This window comes from Sesamum indicum, linkage group LG9 (genome assembly GCF_026168435.1).
Source record: "Sesamum indicum cultivar Baizhima isolate 11 linkage group LG9, ASM2616843v1, whole genome shotgun sequence".
Taxonomy (NCBI): domain Eukaryota; kingdom Viridiplantae; phylum Streptophyta; class Magnoliopsida; order Lamiales; family Pedaliaceae; genus Sesamum; species Sesamum indicum.
The window spans coordinates 1,831,360-1,853,889 of NC_142665.1; the positions used below are offsets into that span (position 1 = coordinate 1,831,360).

The 22,530-nt window shown below is 38.0% G+C and overlaps 1 long non-coding RNA gene across 2 annotated transcripts; it reads left to right on the forward strand.

Moving 5' to 3' along the window:
• The first annotated feature begins 7,699 nt into the window (after nt 1-7,699).
• On the forward strand, nt 7,700-12,362 carry LOC148786813 (uncharacterized). Of its 2 annotated transcripts, none has more exons than XR_016067173.1 (5): nt 7,700-8,031; nt 8,238-8,444; nt 8,703-8,785; nt 8,918-8,995; nt 12,086-12,362. It is a non-coding gene; the product is annotated as an uncharacterized LOC148786813 (long non-coding RNA). The 2 variants fall into 2 exon arrangements; XR_016067172.1 differs by having other exon boundaries at nt 7,705-8,031; nt 8,316-8,444.
• Nucleotides 12,363-22,530: the final 10,168 nt, after the last annotated feature.

Sequence of the window (22,530 nt, forward strand, 5' to 3'; positions counted from 1 at the left end):
TTCTAAGTTGAATCGGGTTATCCTTCTCCAACTCAACTTTGAATCGAGTTATCCTTCTCCAACTCAACTTGGGATTTCTAAGTTGAATCAGGTTATCTTTTTCTTCTTCAAATCAATCTTCATAACTTAACATGCAAAACAGATAACGAGGCTAGAAACAACTTAAATGCAGGAGTGGTGGAGTGCAAAGAAGGAGGTACATGTGCAGAACATATAAAATCATTAAGCCAAGGAGGACATTGAGTATTTCTGGTGGAACGACGAAGAGGAGGTGCAGGTGGTTGAGGAGCAAGAGGAGAAACAGAAGGGACACAGGAGCCAGAGGAACTGCGGGAAATGGGTGAAAAGTGCAGTAGGATCACAGACAGCATCATCAGTATAAGGGGGAACTAAAGGAAAATGACAGAGACTAAGAGAAGAGAGAGAAACAGGGTAGAAAAAGGAAAGTAATGTTCATGGAAGTGAACATCTCTAGAGATGATAATACGGTTTTTATCCAAGTCATAGAGTTTATATGCTTTCTAGGTCATGGCATACCCTAACAGAATGCACTTGAGAGCCCTAGGATGAAACTTAGACTTGTGAGGATCTACATTATTGGCATAGCAAAGGCAACCAAAGGCACAAAGATGAGTGTGAGAGGGACTGTGATCTATTAATTGTTCAAAGAGAGTTTTCTAGTGGAAGAGCTTTGAAGGTGTTCTATTGATTAAGTAGGTTGCTGTGAGAATGGAATCACCCTGGAACTGTAGGAGGGTTGGTATAGCAAGGCTCTAGTAATATTTAGAAGTTATTTATGTTTGCGTTTAATTCTCCCATTTTGCTGAGGTGTATATGTGCAAGAAGTTTGATGGATGACACCTAGATCTTGACAAAGAGTGTGGCAGTCGTTGTTGAGGAATTCAGAACCTTTGTCCGTCCTTATGACTTTTATATTTATGGCAAATTGGTTATTGATCATGGAGAAGAAATACTTGAGAGTGGAAGCAACTTAGGATTTGTGTCTCAAGAGGTAAGTCCACAAGGAGCGACTGTAATCATCTAGAATTGTGAGGACATAGTTGCACTTTGAAATTGTATAGGTTGTATAATGGCCCCAAACATCTAAATGTATAAGATGAAAGGGGGCTTCAGATTGTGATTCACTGGAAAGAAATGTCATTAGTTTGTTTGGCTTTGTGACACACATCATAGGGTACATCAAGATCGACATTAGTGAAAACACAGATTGGAATATGTTTCATTACGTTTAAAAGAATGTCCCAGCTTATTGTGCCAGGTTTGTACATCACATTGAACTGAGCTAGAACATGCAATATTGCAATGCACAGAGGGAGGAAAGGCATATGTGTTAAGGCACTGTCTAACAATGTAGAGATTCTTGGAAGCAGTCCCTTCAACCAAGCTCCTTTCGTAACTTGGTCCTGCAATAAGCACTTAGCTTTAGGGAACTGAAAAGTATAAGCATTGTAAAGACATAACCGGCTGACAAATAACAAGTTGATAGAGAAAGAAGGAATATAAAAGACTTGCGTGTGTGTGACATGGTCATTTAAGTGAACAATGCCAACTTATGATGCAAGCTTCATGGAACCACCAGGCAAGTGAATATATTTGGTGTGTGGAGGCTTAGTGTATGAATGAAAAAGTTGAATGTTTCACATACATGGTTAGTAGCCCTGCAATCAATTATCCAACAGTCCGAATCATTTTCAGATGGTCCAGAGGTATTACCAGCAAACTCTTCTGTATTTTGTGACAAGCAAAGTTCGGTAGTGGTGGTATCTACAGATGTTGCCCTTTCATCCAGTGTTGCTGCAGCAACAAAATTTCGATTGCTTGTTCCTTCTACTTGTACTTGTACCAGTTTTGCTCTCCATGAACCTGGAAGCATGTGTCTTATGTAAGACCAGGTTTATGACAGTAGGTGCGCAACAAATTATGTTTATTCAAATATGGTTTCCTCCTGTTTGAGAACATATCTCCTACATCCTTCTTGTTATCTTTCAACATGAGCTGGTAGACCATTTGTCTTGAGACTTCTCCCATATCAGTGTGAACCTGCCTTTGCTTCTCCACCGTGAAAACCATGGAGAATGCTCGCTCTAAATCTGCCAAAGGTTCTTGCATCAAAATCTAGCTTCTTTCATAATCAAAGCTTTCATGTAACTCCATGAGTAATTGCATCAATTGTGTGTTCTCATTCCTCTCTGCAATTGCTTTGTTTAACCACATGTGCAGCCTCCAGAGGTGCATTTGGGATTAGGCGCCAGGTACGACAATTTGTTCCATATTTTATTAAGTCTGGTCACATAAGCAGTCAATGATAGATCCCGTTGAATTTGATAGACCATAGGGCCATTGCTCCGCCCATATCTACCTTGAATCTCAAGCCAAAGTTCACGTGAGGAAGATACGTACATGAACGACTCAACGAAATCTCTGGAAATTGAATTCCAAATCCATGACGTGACCATTAAATCCACCCGTCTCCATTGTTCAAAGATCACCGAACCAGCTGTTGGTCTGGGGAAAGTCCCATCAATGAAACCGAGTTTCATCTTTGTCCCAAGCGCTACATAAACGGAGCGACTCCATGGTAGAAAGTTTGTTCCGTCTAACGGAGAAGAGGGTAGTGTCAAGCTCGAATTCTTAGAGGGATATATATATATATAGTGCATATCTTTCCAATTGTTCTGCAGCAGCTTTGCTGCTCGGACTCACAATCGAATCCGCCATAACTCAGCAATTCTCTATGCGCCATTGAAGTAAAATTGGTTTTAGCACCCCGAGATCTTCACAAGGAAGGCTCTGATACCATGTTAAAGTTTGATCTTGAAGAGATATGACACAGTGGAAGCCATGAAAATGAACATTTAAGCTCTGTTTTCTATGAATTCGTGTATATATCAATGAGGAAGAAGATGATTATGATTTATATACAAATGAGCTCCTATAAGTATCACTAACAGATTAACTGACTAAGTAATGACGTGGCCGAATAGACATGAGAATAAATGAATCAGCATACACATCAAACGTAAGAAGTTAAAAAATAAAACAAGCGTGTGACAATAGCGACTTCATCTTGCGTCTACAATATCAGTGTCGTCTTCTTCATGGTTTCATCATCTTCAGGCTAGTGTTTGTTGTTGTTGCTGCTGCTGCTCATGGAATCCATCATCTAAGAATATCATTTGATCCGAGGTTGGATCCAGACAAAAAGAGCAGAGTGGATAACTTACCAAGCTCTATAGCCGCCACAAACAGTTAAAGTCAATTAAGACATCTCTTAATCTATTGAAAGGGTTCAAATTTTAATAAGATTTGAGTATTGTAATTATTTACTTGGAATATGCTTTTAGCTACAGGAATAACAATATGGGAAACAATCAATTCAATAATTCTGAGCAAAGGTCATATTGATTGATGAACTATGTTGTAAGAGAAGGAACAAAAATACGAACTAGTCTTCCTTTGGTTATCACATCAAGCACAGACCTCATTTGCCTGGAAAACAAATACGATATAAATGAATGTATTGAAGTCCAACTGTACCTTGGCTGAGCAATGGAAAAAAATGCTCAGAGTCCACGTATTGATTAGTTGTATACCTGATAAACAGTAAGCCACATATAAGAACAAGCATGAGTCAAGCATCAGCTACAACATATATAATTAATTAATTGTTCTTAAGCAAAAGCACCATTCTCCCTCTTCTATGCGAGTACCCAAAAATCACGGTGATGCCACAGAAACTACCATGTGATTCAAGGGTGAAAATTATAGAGACCGCTATTAGCAGGAAGAAAATCAAAATGGCTAAATACACCAAAGTCAGGGTTCAAAACTACAACATTTTGTAATGGTCGCTGTCAACCAATTCAAGAATTGGTTAGCATATCATAACCACCCAATGCAGTTATCAGATTTTATCAATCCTCCATTCATTTTCCTTACTATATCCCCTCTAGTAAATTAAATCAATCCAAGACCATTCTTGCTAACGAGATATATTGAAAGAAAAAAAGAAGAGGGCAATGGATCTCTCCTATCCTGTTATTGCTCTTATTTCAATAAATACTCTTTAATATCAGGTAAACAAAAATGAGGATACACATCTATGCAAGCACACAAAAATATTACAAAGGACATAAATAGACCACAAAGACACACAATACCCGTAATGAGTATAAAATATTGCAAAACTATGGTGATATCCTGCACGAGAAAAAAGGATGTGTAGATAAAAATGAAGACTTAGAAATTGAAGGATGATGGCAAATGTAACAAGACGCAGATGACATTCGTTGGCGCTGAAGATAAAAGCAACACCTCACTTCTTCTATGTTCAAAATGAAAGTAAAACATGTCCTATCTTGACACACACACTCACACACCCCACCCCAAACACACACACACCCCCACACACTCCACACGCATACACACACACACACACACACCCAACACGCATGCACACACCCCCCACACACATGCGCGCACACACACACCCCACACCGCACACGTGCATATACACACACACACACACACACACCACACCCACACACCACAAAAAAAAGACGGACAAACAAGGAAATGGAAAATTCAAAACAAGGAGGGGGCATCATTAAGCAAAACTTCTCAAATTTGTGGCCAATAAAATTGAGAAAAAAATGCAGTCAATTTTTTCAGACGATGAAGTTTCATACTCTCGGTTGTCCTGCACCTGCAGCGTTTTCATGGCATCCGAAGTTCGTAGATATGTGTAAGAAGCACTTCGATTTGATGAAGACCCTGGATTGGTAATTCTGCTTGCAAGGAAGCTACGAATAATTTTTCTTTATGAGCTTTCTCTAGACTATCATGGTTTTCTGAGTTGCCTTATAGATTGTTAAAGATCCCGAGCCCGCTTCTAAAATGATGTAGTCAAAAAAGTGTCGTTTAAAGGGGATTGGGGCATATAGTTTAGTTATAGTAATTTGGTAGGGGGCACTGGTATATAGTTTACGATGCCAAACAAGGGGAACACCCCCCTGTAACCCCCCCCCCCCCCCCCGTTATTCGGTCTCTCGCGCCTTCCAACTAGGAAGCCGCTCTCTCCCTCGATCGCTACGCTAGGCCCGCTACACTCTTTGATTTCCCATCCATGTAAAGAAGAAACCAATATTGTGAAGACAGGGTGTTAATGGTGGATGGGGTAATCTGGAAGAAAGGGGACATGTTATACTACCCGAGAAGGCCATGCCTCAGCATTCTTGATATTTGGAAGCAAATGGCGGATCAGCCTTAGACGATGCTCCTGTAAGCCCCTTGAAGCTCTATCAGACGTTGGCATGGCAGGTTTGCCTGTCAGTGTGCATAGGTGCCAGCATGGTGTGGCACTCGAGCTGGTTAAGTGTTGAACCAATTTAAGGCAGACGGTTCATCGTATTAGAGTGACGATTAGCCATGCAGAGGTGTGAGCAACAATACGTTGGTGTCGTAGCCTTGTTCTACAGTGGTGAATGATTGTGGGTATGTGTGGATAGGGGCTTTGCATGGAAGGTTGCGGGGGTTGGCTAAATGGTACCCGAGTTTAGTGAAGATAGCACTTGAGTTGCAACAAAGAAAGGTGCCGCCCACACAGGCCGCATGCATTTGCAGTAAGACCGGATGTCATGCACTCATGTAGGACACGACGTTCAAAAGGCAGGAAGTTGCACGCGCAGGCAACATCCAATGTTTAGACGACATCAAGTTGTGCGGCAGGCAGCACCCTACGTGCGGCAGACTAGCAGACAATGTGCGTCGTGGAAGAACGGGAATATATGCGCTCAGGCTGATTGATGATAGCAGTTATGTGTGGCACTTTTATGGTTGTTGTCTTCCCTGTCGCATGTGCCATTATCCCTCATGACAACCGTCGATAGATAGGAGACAAAAATTTATTTTTTATTACTACAAGAAAATAGAAAATTATCAATAAAAAGTATTTAATAATAATTTTAATATCTTATCTCAATCAAACATATTTTACTCGCAAGTAATTACAGCCTAAACTATTTACATTTTGAGATATAAAGAGACACTGTTCTTAAGTTAATAATGTAATTGGTTGAGTGTGGAAAATACTTGGCTAGGTCCAATAATAAATGACGTCTTGATTCTCATAGTTAGATGATATTCTTGTGCCAAAAATGCAAATTTTTTATTTACAACAATTACAAAATATTAAATATGTTATACTATTTTAAAAGCTACATTCACGTACTCATTAATATTTTCAATAATAATGATTTTAAGTTACTTATTAATGTATTTTCAATAATAATACGCGTTAATGAAAGACAGATATAATAATATAAAATAATCATTATTTTTGTAGTATAATCAATATTTTTTTAATACATAATTAATTGTGAGATAAAATAATATATAATGATTATAGTTGATGTGATATATTTTTTTCAAATGTATTTAAAATACTTTTTCTTAAGTTAAAGAATAGTTTTTACAAAATAATTATATCTGCTAGTTCACTTAATTAACTCCTGTATTTACCAGCTCACTAACTGTACTACCTCTCTTGGCGTTATTGTTTTGTTCACGACCATTAACTCTCTCAAGAGTTAGTGAACTGGTAAATATAAGAGTTAATTTTTACAATTAGAAACTAATTATAATTTTTATAAAATAATTATCTTCAATAAAACTTTAAAATTCATTGTTGTAATAAAATAATAATTCTTGCCACTAAATAAATATAATTTGTGATAATATTAAAATTATCATTAATTATTTTTTATCGATAATTTTCTATCTCTTTGCCATAGATTTTATTTTTTTTAATTTTTTATTTCAATCTACTTTTTCTATATATTTTCTCTCTCTTGCCCCACGAATTTTACGCCACATTTTCTCTCATTTAAGATTATCCACACGGCAATCAGCCCAAAAAGCAATAGAAGATGAAATAGGAAAATGAAATAGAAGATCCAATGCCGAAATTGAATAGTGGGATTTTTTAAGTTTTAATAGCATTTACTGTCATGTATATAAAATATGGTGAGATGGACAAAATTGATTTTTTATTAATTGATTTTTACAATTGCAAGATTCTGATCGTCGATTTTAAAAGTGGCTAAAATATGGTGAGATGGACAAAATTGAGATTTTTTAATTTGAGGATTTTATTGATTGGACATTTTTTTAATTAGTCTTTTATCCACTACATAAACACTTACATGTAAAAAGAAAATATCAAATTGCATAATATAAATGAGCAAAAAATCCTCTATAAAAAATAAAATAGCAAATTGTTTCATGTGTTGTCATAAGGGGATATTTGCTCATTTCGTATATCAGATGAGTAAGTTGCATTTAACCCCATTTTTTTTATAACATGCACTTATTTCACCTACATGTGTGGGTTATATGTGATTATATTTTTAAATTATGTATGATTTAATTATATTTTAATTCAACACATGCCAGTCATATATTAATGTATTAACACGACAATGGTGCGGATTTTTCTAATTGATATCATATGATATAATATTGTATTGATATAGCATTTTTTAATATTTCTCACTCTTCGCCAGATCCTAACAGGAATAAGGTTCTACACAAGATTAATAAAAACATCGAATTTTTAACCTATTTTTTTTAATATAAGGGTTCTTTGCATTTTGATGATAATACAGGGGCAAAAATGCAATTTACCCTTGAAATCATCATCTTGTTCACGGGTCTGTCACTTTCTCACCCTCAAACCACAGTGAAACCTAATCTTCCCAACTTTACCGTTGTGATTTCAAGAAAGAAAAGAACAAAAAAACTTTACCGTTGTGTTCCCCGCGCCGGCGCATATTTATATAAGAGGAACATCCACGACCAGATTTTGAAAAATCAAAAATAGTGCAGAAGAAAAGCAAGAGGGCGCTCACATTGACATGCCCTTCTTTTTTAACAGCGGCGTTTTTGAACATCGTCTCAGACGTCCTGCCGCCTCCGCCGACTGCCCTCAGCCTCGATCTCTTCTTTCTTAAGGTATTTCTTGAGAGTCTGACATCAACTCATTGCAGAAGAGTTCTTTTAAGTTTCTTGAATTATGGGTTCTTGCATTGTGAGCTTAAGAGTATCTTGGTCAAAGAAAGTCTGTCTTCCCAACGGAAGATTTAATATGAGTACTTTTCAGTGTCACTGAATTTTGAAATTACACGGCCTTACTCTTTTTCCTTTTTGTCTTTTTTAAGGTCTCGATTTGTTATTTCAAGGTTCTTGAATTTCAATTACACATGGGTTCTATTGTATGTCTTGGATTACGACTGCAGTCTGCGGACAAGTGTCTGGGACTTACATACAAGGATGCTGGTGTGGACATTGTTGCTGGATCAGAACTTGTTCAGAGAATAGGCAAGATGGCTCTCTGAATTGGAGGTTTTGAAGGCTTTTCCCTTTGGGTATGGTTGTTTTTTCATATGATTATATTCAGTAGTGATCCTGTTGTCATTTTGATCGCTAGTGTCTTGAGGGATATTAATACATATTGCCTACACTCGCAAACTGGTCAATTTTTTGGCAGTCTTGTTTTTCAGAGCTTCTTTCTTGAAGGCAGATTTGGCTTTGCTTTTTCCACTTGCATTTTCTGTGTCTAGCTTTTCCTTTTTTCTTTTTCCCATCTTATAATGTTATTTAATTGCATCCAAATGCTTTCACAGGGGATTCCTATAGAGATGGAGTGGGAACGAAACTTTTGTTGGGTTTAGGGACTCGAATTGACGAGACTACTGGCATTGAATTGGTAATCTTTTGGTCTTTTACATGTTCTTTGTTAATAATGCATGCGTTAATCATTGTTTCGCATCAAGTTTTCACGAGTGTTAATGATATAGTAACTCCTAGGGCAAAACCTTTGTTTTTCCAAATCTGCCAGGAGAACCTGCAGGCTTTGGATTGGATTGTCATCTTTGTCTGCTGGCTGATCCTCCCTACCATTAGGTTGGGAAAGAATGTGAGTCTAGCAATGTTATAATTTGCATGAATGTTGTGTTTCAGAAAAGTTATTTACTAATATATTTGGTTGCAGTTGTTAATATATTTTGCTTGTGTGAATGTATTGGCCATGATTTTCATTTTCCATCCGTATAAATTGCTGCCAATGATCCTTGGTTTACGTGGGACTTTGTTTCTGAAAATGTTTGGCTGCAGTTGTTAATATATGGGGCTAGGCTATACTAGAAATATGATGATTTTTGTTAGTCACACCATGTCGATTATCTTACACAATCTAGCATAAGACAGTTGCTTGAAACTAATGGGACCCCACATGTATCTTCACTTAGATCAGCAACTATGAACCTACTTTAGGAACAGTAAGTAACACTTTGTTTTTCCTGCTATTATCTTTGTTGCCGATCAAGTTCACTTATCTTCTTTCTTAATGCATATATGTGATTCGCTGAATATGAGCTTGACTTTAAATATCTCAATTTCCTCTTTGGACTGTAATGGAACTTCGTAAACCAATTGATACTTGCTCAATTGATGGGCCAGCAAAATATCTTTTCTCAAGTGCATCAAGTGCGGTATTTGTTCTTATGCCTTTTAATTGGAGAGTGCTACAATGTTGTATCTATGTTGTTTTCTTCCATGTCTGTTCGTAATTCTGTCTTGATACCAAGTACAGAGATTCAATAGAGTCACACGGAATTGCTGTTATCAATTCTTTTATTTGCAAGTTTTATTTGTTGGAAAAAGCACTATACTCTAAATTTGATGCAGGCAATGCCGTCACTGAAGTCTCGCTGAAACCCATATTTATTTGCAAGTTTGTTTCTAATTGCATTAAAATTGTGAAATTGTTCGTTAGGTTTTGGGTCCCACAACCCATTGACTAGGTAAGCTGAGTATTTATTTATTGGTGAATTTCTATCCGTACATATAAAGTGAAATTTTAAGAGATTTTCAAATAAAAATTGGACCATATTGAACTAATGTTGGAGGTGATATCTGGTTTTCTTTAGCCCTAACACATATAGCGTTCAATTAGCAAAGGGCATCACCCTACCTGATACATCATTCTCCACATGCATTAAAGTGAAGCATATAAGTTAGTATAGGTTTTTCATACTTGTTTATTAAAAGATTGAAGGCTAGAGTTTGAATTGGGTTTGCCAATTAGGTGCAAACTAGATAACCTCATATCGATAAGAATTGTGTGGGAATTTGTTGACATTTTAGAACCTAATGGTAGCCTTACGTATCTTCATAGTCTTCTCTTCAAGTTTCTAACTGAAAAGCAACCAACGGCCCCTATCAATTCTTCTTTGCTGATTTTTCTCCTATATTTTGGAATCAAGAATGGTTGAGACCATTGATTTTATACTTTGTATAATTCAAACCTAAAATTTGCTGCTCTGATTTCTTTGGAAAGCCGTGCTTTCTCCATTCTGGTTTGGAAAGTATGGGATTAGGGATTTTTTAGGCTGCTCAAAAATGTGAATGATGCAAGTATAGAGTTGAGACCTTAATGAGAGAACAAATATCTCATCTTTTTGTAAATTTATTTTTGGTTCGTTTATTATGTTGGGTTTTCTTCATGAGCTGTCTTAAAACTTTTTGTTGTTAATACATTTGACATTTGTGTATGATTTACAAAAACCATGTTAGTTCTTGTTATTAACATCTTATTTTTGAAGGTGTATTACATAATAGTATGTTGGAACATCTATATTATACAATCATGAATTATTTTATTTGCGAACTTTGGTATTAAATGCTATGCTAATGTGGAACAGTTGTCGAGATGCCAATTCAAAATATATTTTTCAAGATTACTTGGTAAAACTTTTGTGAGTATTATGTACTTTCAAGAGTTCATCAATGATTTTTAAGGAACACAAAGTTTTGATAAGTTGAAATGTATTACTAGAAAATTGTTTCTCTCTTTTGCCCAAAAGATTTTCTTTCCTTCTCAAGTGTTCCTTTGTTTTCACGTAAAGTTCTTAAAATAATTTTTTCTCTTTGACTCAAAGATTTGTTTTTCTTGTGGGGTGGTCTTCTTTAATTCTCAAAATCAGCTTGAATTGCAGTAATTTCTTTCAAATTATTTAAGATAAATTTACAGCGTTTAGAATATTTTTTGTATTTGATTATTCATGGGCATATATTCATTTAATTATTTTTGATAAATGCATGAATAAGTCATGTTTTTGGATTTTCAAGGAAATCTGTTATTGATTTTTATTTCCGTAAAAAAGAATTGGATTCAAAACAGTTTTTGCAGATCTTTGCAACATTTTAAGCTGCATTAAGTTTTCTGTTTTTTAGCAAATTGCATTCATCACCATCTTTGTTTAGACTTCCAAAAAAGTACACTATTTTTTAGCAAATTGCATCCATCACTATCTTTTATTTTGATAAATGATAAAAGTCTTTTAAGATATATATACAAGTGATTTTAACACAAATAATGAGATTGGCATCTCGACTGTTTTGCAATTTAGTATGGAGTATTTGATTTCTGAATTTCGTGTGATTGTGTAATAATGATTTTTCAACAAATTTTTTTGTGATACACCTTCAAATGTTAGATGTCAATGATATGGACATATATGGTGTTTTTGTAAAATTTGTACAAAAATGCAAATGTATGACAAACAAAAAGTTCTGAAAAAGCAACATGAGGCCAAAAGCCAACATAATGAACAGACCAATAATAAATCTACAAAAACATTGGAGTATTATCTCTCGTGTAGGCCTCAACTCCGAACTGCCTTGCGTCCGTCATGTTTAAAGTGGCCTTGGAATTCATAATCCTATTGCTTTCCCTATTAGAATGTTGAGAACGTGAAGGCATAATAGAAATCAGTCCGAATTTTGGGTTTGAATTATGCAAAGGATAATAAAATGGTCTCAATATTTCTTGATTTTTAAATATGGGGAAAAATCAGTAAAGGTGAAATGGATGGGGACAAAGGTTGCTTTTTGGGTAGAAATGGCAGAGAGGATATAGGTTGTCCTATAGTTTACATGCCATTATGTGTTGCATACTTTTCTTATATGGTTGATTTTGCTCAAGTTTTCTTCTTTGTTTTTGCAGTTAAGTTAGCGGTGATGATGATCTGAATGAAAGAGTCTGCTTAACAACACATTCGTGGATTTGTCGATGGGTTCGCCGTCGGTGTAAATCTTGCCTACTGTAAATAGAACCAAGCATGTCTGTAATACTTAGATCATAATTATATATTAAGGAAACCAGAAACAGAGAAAGCATGTAGTTGTTTCCTAGAGATCCTATGTAGTTGTTTCCTACTATCTTGTAAGTAAATACTTGATGCGGTTCCATGTTTTGAGCAAGCAAGCAATTTTTCTTTTTCCTTTTGCTTCTCATGTGCACTATTATACCTTCTCTATCTTTTTCTGTTTTTTTTTGTTTTTTTTTTAGAGGAACAAACTTCACTCGAATTATTTGGCTAAGTCGCCACACATGACAACATCAAGTCCAAGGGATGAATCAAGTAAACGACCAAGTAGGAAACAGACTATATATCCAATAAAAAGATTAAATGCAAAATAATATTTTAACACAATTAATTTGATAGAAGATATTTTGATTATAATATACTTGGCATAGTAAAATTTAAAATAAATAAAATGTGAATAATATATAAACACTAATCTAAACTTCAAATCCATCAATTCAAATATAGTCTAAGTATTTCAGTCCTGTTGTGAAAAGACATAAGAGCAAACTCTGTCAAAGAAGAAAATTATTTGCCATTAATTCCTAATTTCTCTAAACTAATTAAAGAATGAACACTATATTCTTAAAAATAAATAGGCAAATAACATTTCAACGTTGTTAATTTGCTAGGAATTTATTTAAAATAAACAATTTAAAATAAATGAGCAATAATCATTTTAATGAATATTTTTATTAACAAGAAAATTTCTTATTCTTGTTTGATAAGATATTTTTTAATAAGGTTTTAAAATTTTTTATATAGTAAACCATAATATTAGTATAATATTAATTTATTTATTTACTAATACAAAATAAGGAGAAGGGTTATGATGGAAAAATATTTGGTTTCAAGCAATCGAAATGATGTTTTGAAATATTACAATCGGATTTAAGAAATTAAAAGCAAATAAAGCCACGTTGGAACAAATAACATTCCTTAAATTGGGCTGAAAATACTGATTTTCAAAGGTGGAATGCTAGTTTCCAATTATCGCATGTGGGCTGAAAATTGCTAGCAGTGGGCCACAGCCTAACACTCCACAGTTGATGCCCATAATGATGTGATTGTTCCATAATTCTATCTTATTTTTTATTTTTTATGTTTCGTAACTGTTCAAAATATAGCATAAATCCTTTTATTTGTTAAGAATTAAAATAAATAATATTCTTTTACTTGTTAAGAATTTAAAAAAAACAGTATAATTATAAAAAATAGCAGCAGCGGTGCTGCCTACTTTTTAAACACCTCCAAAACCACCCCACTCTTGTAACTTTCTTTTTCTTTGCATTATTACAATAATTTCCCCTAAAAAAATACATTCTTTTTATTTACTCTTACACCTGTTTATATATATATAATTTTTCTCTAAAACTGTTTTGGCCATCATCTCTAAGCTTTGTCTTAAAGATCCATTTACAACCAATTGCCCGTTTACCAGGCAAAAAAGGGGCAAGCTTCCAAGTGTTGTTGTGCTCTAAGGCCTGCAGCTCATTGTTCATGGCCTCCCTCTATTCCTCATGCTGGATGGCCTAAAGAAAGACTTGGGCTCCTGCAATGTTAGGAAATGGATCGGGTTAAGATGGATAACAGGTGGAATATGAAGGCGATAAAAGACACACGAATTTGTTAACCCAGTTTGGATATAAATCCTACGTCTGGGGGCGATACCAAGCCAGGAGAAAACACTCAAAGAGGAGGAAAATTGAGGAGTACAACACACACACACTTGTATGCAAGTCTTCACCACACGTGAAAGACAACACTCACCCTCGTCTCAACTCTTTCTTTTATCTCTACTCTATTCTACTCTACACTATTCTACAAAACAATGCTAATAAGAGTAGTATATATATAACCATGACTTATCCTTTTTCCAACTCAACTTGGGATTTCTAAGTTGAATCGGGTTATCCTTCTCCAACTCAACTTTGAATCGAGTTATCCTTCTCCAACTCAACTTGGGATTTCTAAGTTGAATCAGGTTATCTTTTTCTTCTTCAAATCAATCTTCATAACTTAACAATCTCCCACTTGAAGATTGATTAGGTTTTCTCCATTTCTTTCTTGGTACCGCCGGGTTTGTCCACTCTAGTCATCAAGGCCAGTCGAAGCCGTACACAGCTTCAACTTCTCCATCGCAACCGCCTTGGTCAGCATGTCCGCAGGATTCTTTTCTCCTTGGATCTTCTCCAGCTGCAGTGCCTTCTTCTCCAGAAATTGTCGGATGAAATGGTACTTGATCTCGATGTGCTTTATCCGCGAATGGAACGCGGGATTCTTTGCCAGATGGATCGCACTCTGACTATCGCTATGAAGAATCACATCTGCCTGAGGTTTCCCTAATTCACCCAAGAAGTGTTGCAGCCAAATGAGCTCTTTAGCCGCCTTAGTAACTGCCACGTACTCAGCTTCCGTCGTGGACAGTGTGAAAACCTTCTGCAGCTTTGAGACCCAGGATACGGCTGTACCGCCATATGTGAACACGTACCCTGTAGTGCTCCTCCTTTTGTCATAGTCACTCCCTGCAAAATCAGCGTCAACAAACCCAAACAAGGTAAGCTTGCCCTTACCAAACACCAATGCTCGGTCCTTAGTACCCCTTAGGTACCTAAGAATCCATTTCACAGCTTCCCAGTGCATCACTCCTGGATTGCTCATAAAACGGCTAACTACTCCCACTGCATGTGCTATATTCGGTCGAGTACAGGTCATAGCATACATCAGGCTCCCAATTGCTGAGGCATACGGTGTGACTCTCATCTTTGCACGTTCGGAGTCAGTCTGGGGCGAATCACTGTTGGATAGTTTGAACTGATTTCCCAATGGCGTTCCAACCGATTTTGCATTTTCCATCTTGAATCTGCATAATACCTTCTCAATATAATCAGATTGAGATAACCATATTTTACCAATACCTTTGTCCCTTGTGATTTTCATACCCAATATCTGCCTTGCTTCGCCAAGATCTTTCATGTCAAACTTCCTCGATAACTGATCCTTGAGCCTATTGATCTCCTTGACATTTGATCCTGCTATCAACATGTCATCAACATACAGGAGTAGAATGATAAAAAACTCATCGAACCTCTTCACGTAGCAGCAATGATCAGCATTGCATCTAGAGAAACCTATCTCTAGCATGAATTTGTCAAACTTCCTGTACCACTGCCGCAGAGCCTGTTTCAATCCATACAAGCTTTTCTTCAGGCGACACACCTGCTGATCATCTCCATTATACCCCTCTGGTTGTACCATGTATATCTCCTCCTCAAGATCCCCGTGTAGGAAGGCTGTCTTCACATCCATCTGTTGTAACTCCAAGTTCTCTGCCGCTACCATGCTCAACACAAGACGAATAGTAGTTAACTTGATAACAGGTATAAAAACATCAGTAAAGTCAATACCGTATCTTTGTTGGAATCCCTTTACTACGAGTCTTGCCTTGTACCGCTTCTTCCCGTCTGATTCATCCTTAACCCGATAGACCCATCTGTTCTGTAGGGCCTTCTTTCCTTTTGGGAGCTGACACAATTTCCATGTGTTGTTTTTCTTCAACGAGTTCATCTCGTCGTTTAACGCAAGCTCCCACTTGCTCTTGTGGACATCATTGACTGCCTCTGCGTAACATTCGGGTTATCCACAATCAGAAAAAAGCAAATAATAAAGAGAGGGGGAGTACCTATCTGGGGCCCTTCTCAGCCTCGATTCTCGACCCAGTGCCAAGGGTGTGCTGCTTTCAGTAATCGGTTCCTCCGATACTGGTTCTGGCTCTATCTCCGTCTGTTCGGTTTCGTCCGTCTGAACTCCCACTGAATCCGTATCTACTGGTCTCATGATCCCGGAATTTGAAATGTCGAGATCAACAAATTCCCTTTCCTTCTTGTCATCGTCCGGGCTTACCTTCCTGTCGTTGTACATTACATCCTCATTGAATATAACATTCCTCCTACGAATTATTTTCCGGTTTTGATCATCCCAGAATCTATACCCAAATTCGTCAGTCCCATACCCAATGAATGTACATTTAATCGACTTAGCATCCAGCTTAGTCCGATCATCGTTCAAAATATAGGCTGAACAACCAAACGTACGTAAGAAAGAAAGATCCACTTTCTTACCAGTCCATACCTCTTCTAGTATCCTGTTGTTCAACGGGATAGAAGGCCCTCGATTGATCAAGAAAGCAGCCGTGTTGACTGCATCTGCCCAAAACATCTTTGGTAGTCCGCTCTTCAATCGCATGCATCTCGCACTGTCATTCAGTGTTCTGTTCATCCTCTGAGCAACGCCATTTTGCTGAGGTGTCCCCGGGATTGTTTTCTGCATTCGGATTCCATGGTCGGCGCAGTAATTCTTGATACCTTCACTGCTGTACTCGCCACCATTATCCGATCTGAGACATTTCACTTGTAGACTTGTCTCATTTTCCACTAATGCCCTCCATCTCCTGAATGTATCAAAGGCATCAGATTTTCTTTGTAAGAAATACACCCATACCTTTCTAGTGGAGTCATCGACGAATGTCATGTAGTACGTTGATCCACCAAGAGATGACACTGGTGCTGGCCCCCACAAATCGGTGTGAACAAGCTCCAAGTTTTCTTTCCTTGGAGTTCTTCCTGTGGTCAAGAAGCTCACCCGCTTCTGCTTTCCGAACACGCAGTGTTCACAATGACCCACCTCCACCGATTTTAACTCGGGCAACCGTCCTTTCGACTTCAGCACGTTCATTCCTTTCTCGCTCATGTGGCCCAAGCGATTGTGCCACAGGTTAGCCTGCGATACAGTTCCTGCAAAGGGGATGTTTGAACTGGATCCTCCCGCCATGTAGAGCGTTCCCGACTTTAGTCCTCGTGCCAAAGTCATTGCTCCCCGACTGATCTTCCACTTTGCGTCTCCAAATGTCGTGTGGAATCCATCACTATCCAGCTGTCCGACTGAGATCAAGTTCCTCTTCAGTCCTGGTATGTGTCTCACATCATGTAGGGTCCAGCATGACCCATTCGTTGATTTGATCCTCACATCTCCCTTTCCTACAATCTTGAGGGGTTTGTTATCTGCAAGGTAAACTAAGCCAAAATCACCTGAGGTGTATGGCTCCATGATGTCTTTGTTGCTGCATGAGTGGAATGAGGCCCCTGAATCCACAACCCAATCATCGGAAGAACTGCTCACACTCAACAAAAGTGCATCCGTGATCTCTTCCGTCGCGGCATTCGCTGTCCAGCCCTCCTTTTCCTTCTTTGGCGCCCGACATTCGCTTTTCATGTGTCCGGGCTTCTCGCAGTTCCAGCACACCATCTCCTTCTTGCCCTTGTTCTTCCCCCTGGACCTTGACCTTCCACGGTATTTACCCCGTGTATCAGGTCTCCCTCTGGACTCTATATGTAGTGCAGAGCCAGATGATCCACCCAGTTTGCTTTCTACGGGTTTCCTCGTTCAACATCATGTCCCTGATGTTGTCGAACTTCATCTTCTCCTTCCCAGACGAAGTGCTTACCGAAGTAACAACCACATCCCAACTGTCAGGTAAAGATGAGAGCAAAATTAACGCTTTTACCTCATCGTCAAACACGATATCCACAGATGCCAGCTGTGTCGTGAGTTGGTTGAAGTCATTGAGGTGATCGACCACCGACTTCCTCTCCTCCATCTGCAACCTGAATAGTTTCTTCATCAGCATAACCTTGTTCATTGCTGAGGGTTTCTCGTACATATCGGCAAGAATCTGTAGGACTTCCTTCGTGCTCTTCGCTCCCTTCACATGATAGGCGACATTCCGAGAGAGCGACAGGATTATTGCGCTCATCGCCTTTCGATCGAGCACCTTCCATTCTTCATCACTCGTCTTCTCGGACTTCTCTGCAAGTGGTTCGTATAGGTCCTTCCCGTACAGGTAGGCCTCCATCTGCATACGCCAAAACCCAAAGTCAGAACCATTGAACCGTTCGACTGGAAACTTTCCCTCCATCTCAACTCCTTGAACCAGGCTCTTGATACCAGTTGTTAGGAAATGGATCGGGTTGAGATGGATAACAGGTGGAATATGAAGGCGATAAAAGACACACGAATTTGTTAACCTAGTTTGGATATAAATCCTACGTCTGGGGGCGATACCAAGCCAGGAGAAAGCACTCAAAGAGGAGAAAAATTGAGGAGTACAACACACACACACTTGTATGCAAGTCTTCACCACACGTGAAAGACAACACTCACCCTCGTCTCAACTCTTTCTTTTCTCTCTACTCTATTCTACTCTACTCTATTCTACAAAACAATGCTAATAAGAGTAGTATATATATAGCCAACTTATCCTTTTTCCAACTCAATTTGGGATTTCTAAGTTGAATCGGGTTATCCTTCTCCAACTCAACTTTGAATCGAGTTATCCTTCTCCAACTCAACTTGGGATTTCTAAGTTGAATCAGGTTATCTTTTTCTTCTTCAAATCAATCTTCATAACTTAACATGCAAAACAGATAACGAGGCTAGAAACAACTTAAATGCAGGAGTGGTGGAGTGCAAAGAAGGAGGTACATGTGCAGAACATATAAAATCATTAAGCCAAGGAGGACATTGAGTATTTCTGGTGGAACGACGAAGAGGAGGTGCAGGTGGTTGAGGAGCAAGAGGAGAAACAGAAGGGACACAGGAGCCAGAGGAACTGCGGGAAATGGGTGAAAAGTGCAGTAGGATCACAGACAGCATCATCAGTATAAGGGGGAACTAAAGGAAAATGACAGAGACTAAGAGAAGAGAGAGAAACAGGGTAGAAAAAGGAAAGTAATGTTCATGGAAGTGAACATCTCTAGAGATGATAATACGGTTTTTATCCAAGTCATAGAGTTTATATGCTTTCTAGGTCATGGCATACCCTAACAGAATGCACTTGAGAGCCCTAGGATGAAACTTAGACTTGTGAGGATCTACATTATTGGCATAGCAAAGGCAACCAAAGGCACAAAGATGAGTGTGAGAGGGACTGTGATCTATTAATTGTTCAAAGAGAGTTTTCTAGTGGAAGAGCTTTGAAGGTGTTCTATTGATTAAGTAGGTTGCTGTGAGAATGGAATCACCCTGGAACTGTAGGAGGGTTGGTATAGCAAGGCTCTAGTAATATTTAGAAGTTATTTATGTTTGCGTTTAATTCTCCCATTTTGCTGAGGTGTATATGTGCAAGAAGTTTGATGGATGACACCTAGATCTTGACAAAGAGTGTGGCAGTCGTTGTTGAGGAATTCAGAACCTTTGTCCGTCCTTATGACTTTTATATTTATGGCAAATTGGTTATTGATCATGGAGAAGAAATACTTGAGAGTGGAAGCAACTTAGGATTTGTGTCTCAAGAGGTAAGTCCACAAGGAGCGACTGTAATCATCTAGAATTGTGAGGACATAGTTGCACTTTGAAATTGTATAGGTTGTATAATGGCCCCAAACATCTAAATGTATAAGATGAAAGGGGGCTTCAGATTGTGATTCACTGGAAAGAAATGTCATTAGTTTGTTTGGCTTTGTGACACACATCATAGGGTACATCAAGATCGACATTAGTGAAAACACAGATTGGAATATGTTTCATTACGTTTAAAAGAATGTCCCAGCTTATTGTGCCAGGTTTGTACATCACATTGAACTGAGCTAGAACATGCAATATTGCAATGCACAGAGGGAGGAAAGGCATATGTGTTAAGGCACTGTCTAACAATGTAGAGATTCTTGGAAGCAGTCCCTTCAACCAAGCTCCTTTCGTAACTTGGTCCTGCAATAAGCACTTAGCTTTAGGGAACTGAAAAGTATAAGCATTGTAAAGACATAACCGGCTGACAAATAACAAGTTGATAGAGAAAGAAGGAATATAAAAGACTTGCGTGTGTGTGACATGGTCATTTAAGTGAACAATGCCAACTTATGATGCAAGCTTCATGGAACCACCAGGCAAGTGAATATATTTGGTGTGTGGAGGCTTAGTGTATGAATGAAAAAGTTGAATGTTTCACATACATGGTTAGTAGCCCTGCAATCAATTATCCAACAGTCCGAATCATTTTCAGATGGTCCAGAGGTATTACCAGCAAACTCTTCTGTATTTTGTGACAAGCAAAGTTCGGTAGTGGTGGTATCTACAGATGTTGCCCTTTCATCCAGTGTTGCTGCAGCAACAAAATTTCGATTGCTTGTTCCTTCTACTTGTACTTGTACCAGTTTTGCTCTCCATGAACCTGGAAGCATGTGTCTTATGTAAGACCAGGTTTATGACAGTAGGTGCGCAACAAATTATGTTTATTCAAATATGGTTTCCTCCTGTTTGAGAACATATCTCCTACATCCTTCTTGTTATCTTTCAACATGAGCTGGTAGACCATTTGTCTTGAGACTTCTCCCATATCAGTGTGAACCTGCCTTTGCTTCTCCACCGTGAAAACCATGGAGAATGCTCGCTCTAAATCTGCCAAAGGTTCTTGCATCAAAATCTAGCTTCTTTCATAATCAAAGCTTTCATGTAACTCCATGAGTAATTGCATCAATTGTGTGTTCTCATTCCTCTCTGCAATTGCTTTGTTTAACCACATGTGCAGCCTCCAGAGGTGCATTTGGGATTAGGCGCCAGGTACGACAATTTGTTCCATATTTTATTAAGTCTGGTCACATAAGCAGTCAATGATAGATCCCGTTGAATTTGATAGACCATAGGGCCATTGCTCCGCCCATATCTACCTTGAATCTCAAGCCAAAGTTCACGTGAGGAAGATACGTACATGAACGACTCAACGAAATCTCTGGAAATTGAATTCCAAATCCATGACGTGACCATTAAATCCACCCGTCTCCATTGTTCAAAGATCACCGAACCAGCTGTTGGTCTGGGGAAAGTCCCATCAATGAAACCGAGTTTCATCTTTGTCCCAAGCGCTACATAAACGGAGCGACTCCATGGTAGAAAGTTTGTTCCGTCTAACGGAGAAGAGGGTAGTGTCAAGCTCGAATTCTTAGAGGGATATATATATATAGTGCATATCTTTCCAATTGTTCTGCAGCAGCTTTGCTGCTCGGACTCACAATCGAATCCGCCATAACTCAGCAATTCTCTATGCGCCATTGAAGTAAAATTGGTTTTAGCACCCCGAGATCTTCACAAGGAAGGCTCTGATACCATGTTAAAGTTTGATCTTGAAGAGATATGACACAGTGGAAGCCATGAAAATGAACATTTAAGCTCTGTTTTCTATGAATTCGTGTATATATCAATGAGGAAGAAGATGATTATGATTTATATACAAATGAGCTCCTATAAGTATCACTAACAGATTAACTGACTAAGTAATGACGTGGCCGAATAGACATGAGAATAAATGAATCAGCATACACATCAAACGTAAGAAGTTAAAAAATAAAACAAGCGTGTGACAATAGCGACTTCATCTTGCGTCTACAATATCAGTGTCGTCTTCTTCATGGTTTCATCATCTTCAGGCTAGTGTTTGTTGTTGTTGCTGCTGCTGCTCATGGAATCCATCATCTAAGAATATCATTTGATCTGAGGTTGGATCCAGACAAAAAGAGCAGAGTGGATAACTTACCAAGCTCTATAGCCGCCACAAACAGTTAAAGTCAATTAAGACATCTCTTAATCTATTGAAAGGGTTCAAATTTTAATAAGATTTGAGTATTGTAATTATTTACTTGGAATATGCTTTTAGCTACAGGAATAACAATATGGGAAACAATCAATTCAATAATTCTGAGCAAAGGTCATATTGATTGATGAACTATGTTGTAAGAGAAGGAACAAAAATACGAACTAGTCTTCCTTTGGTTATCACATCAAGCACAGACCTCATTTGCCTGGAAAACAAATACGATATAAATGAATGTATTGAAGTCCAACTGTACCTTGGCTGAGCAATGGAAAAAAATGCTCAGAGTCCACGTATTGATTAGTTGTATACCTGATAAACAGTAAGCCACATATAAGAACAAGCATGAGTCAAGCATCAGCTACAACATATATAATTAATTAATTGTTCTTAAGCAAAAGCACCATTCTCCCTCTTCTATGCGAGTACCCAAAAATCACGGTGATGCCACAGAAACTACCATGTGATTCAAGGGTGAAAATTATAGAGACCGCTATTAGCAGGAAGAAAATCAAAATGGCTAAATACACCAAAGTCAGGGTTCAAAACTACAACATTTTGTAATGGTCGCTGTCAACCAATTCAAGAATTGGTTAGCATATCATAACCACCCGATGCAGTTATCAGATTTTATCAATCCTCCATTCATTTTCCTTACTATAT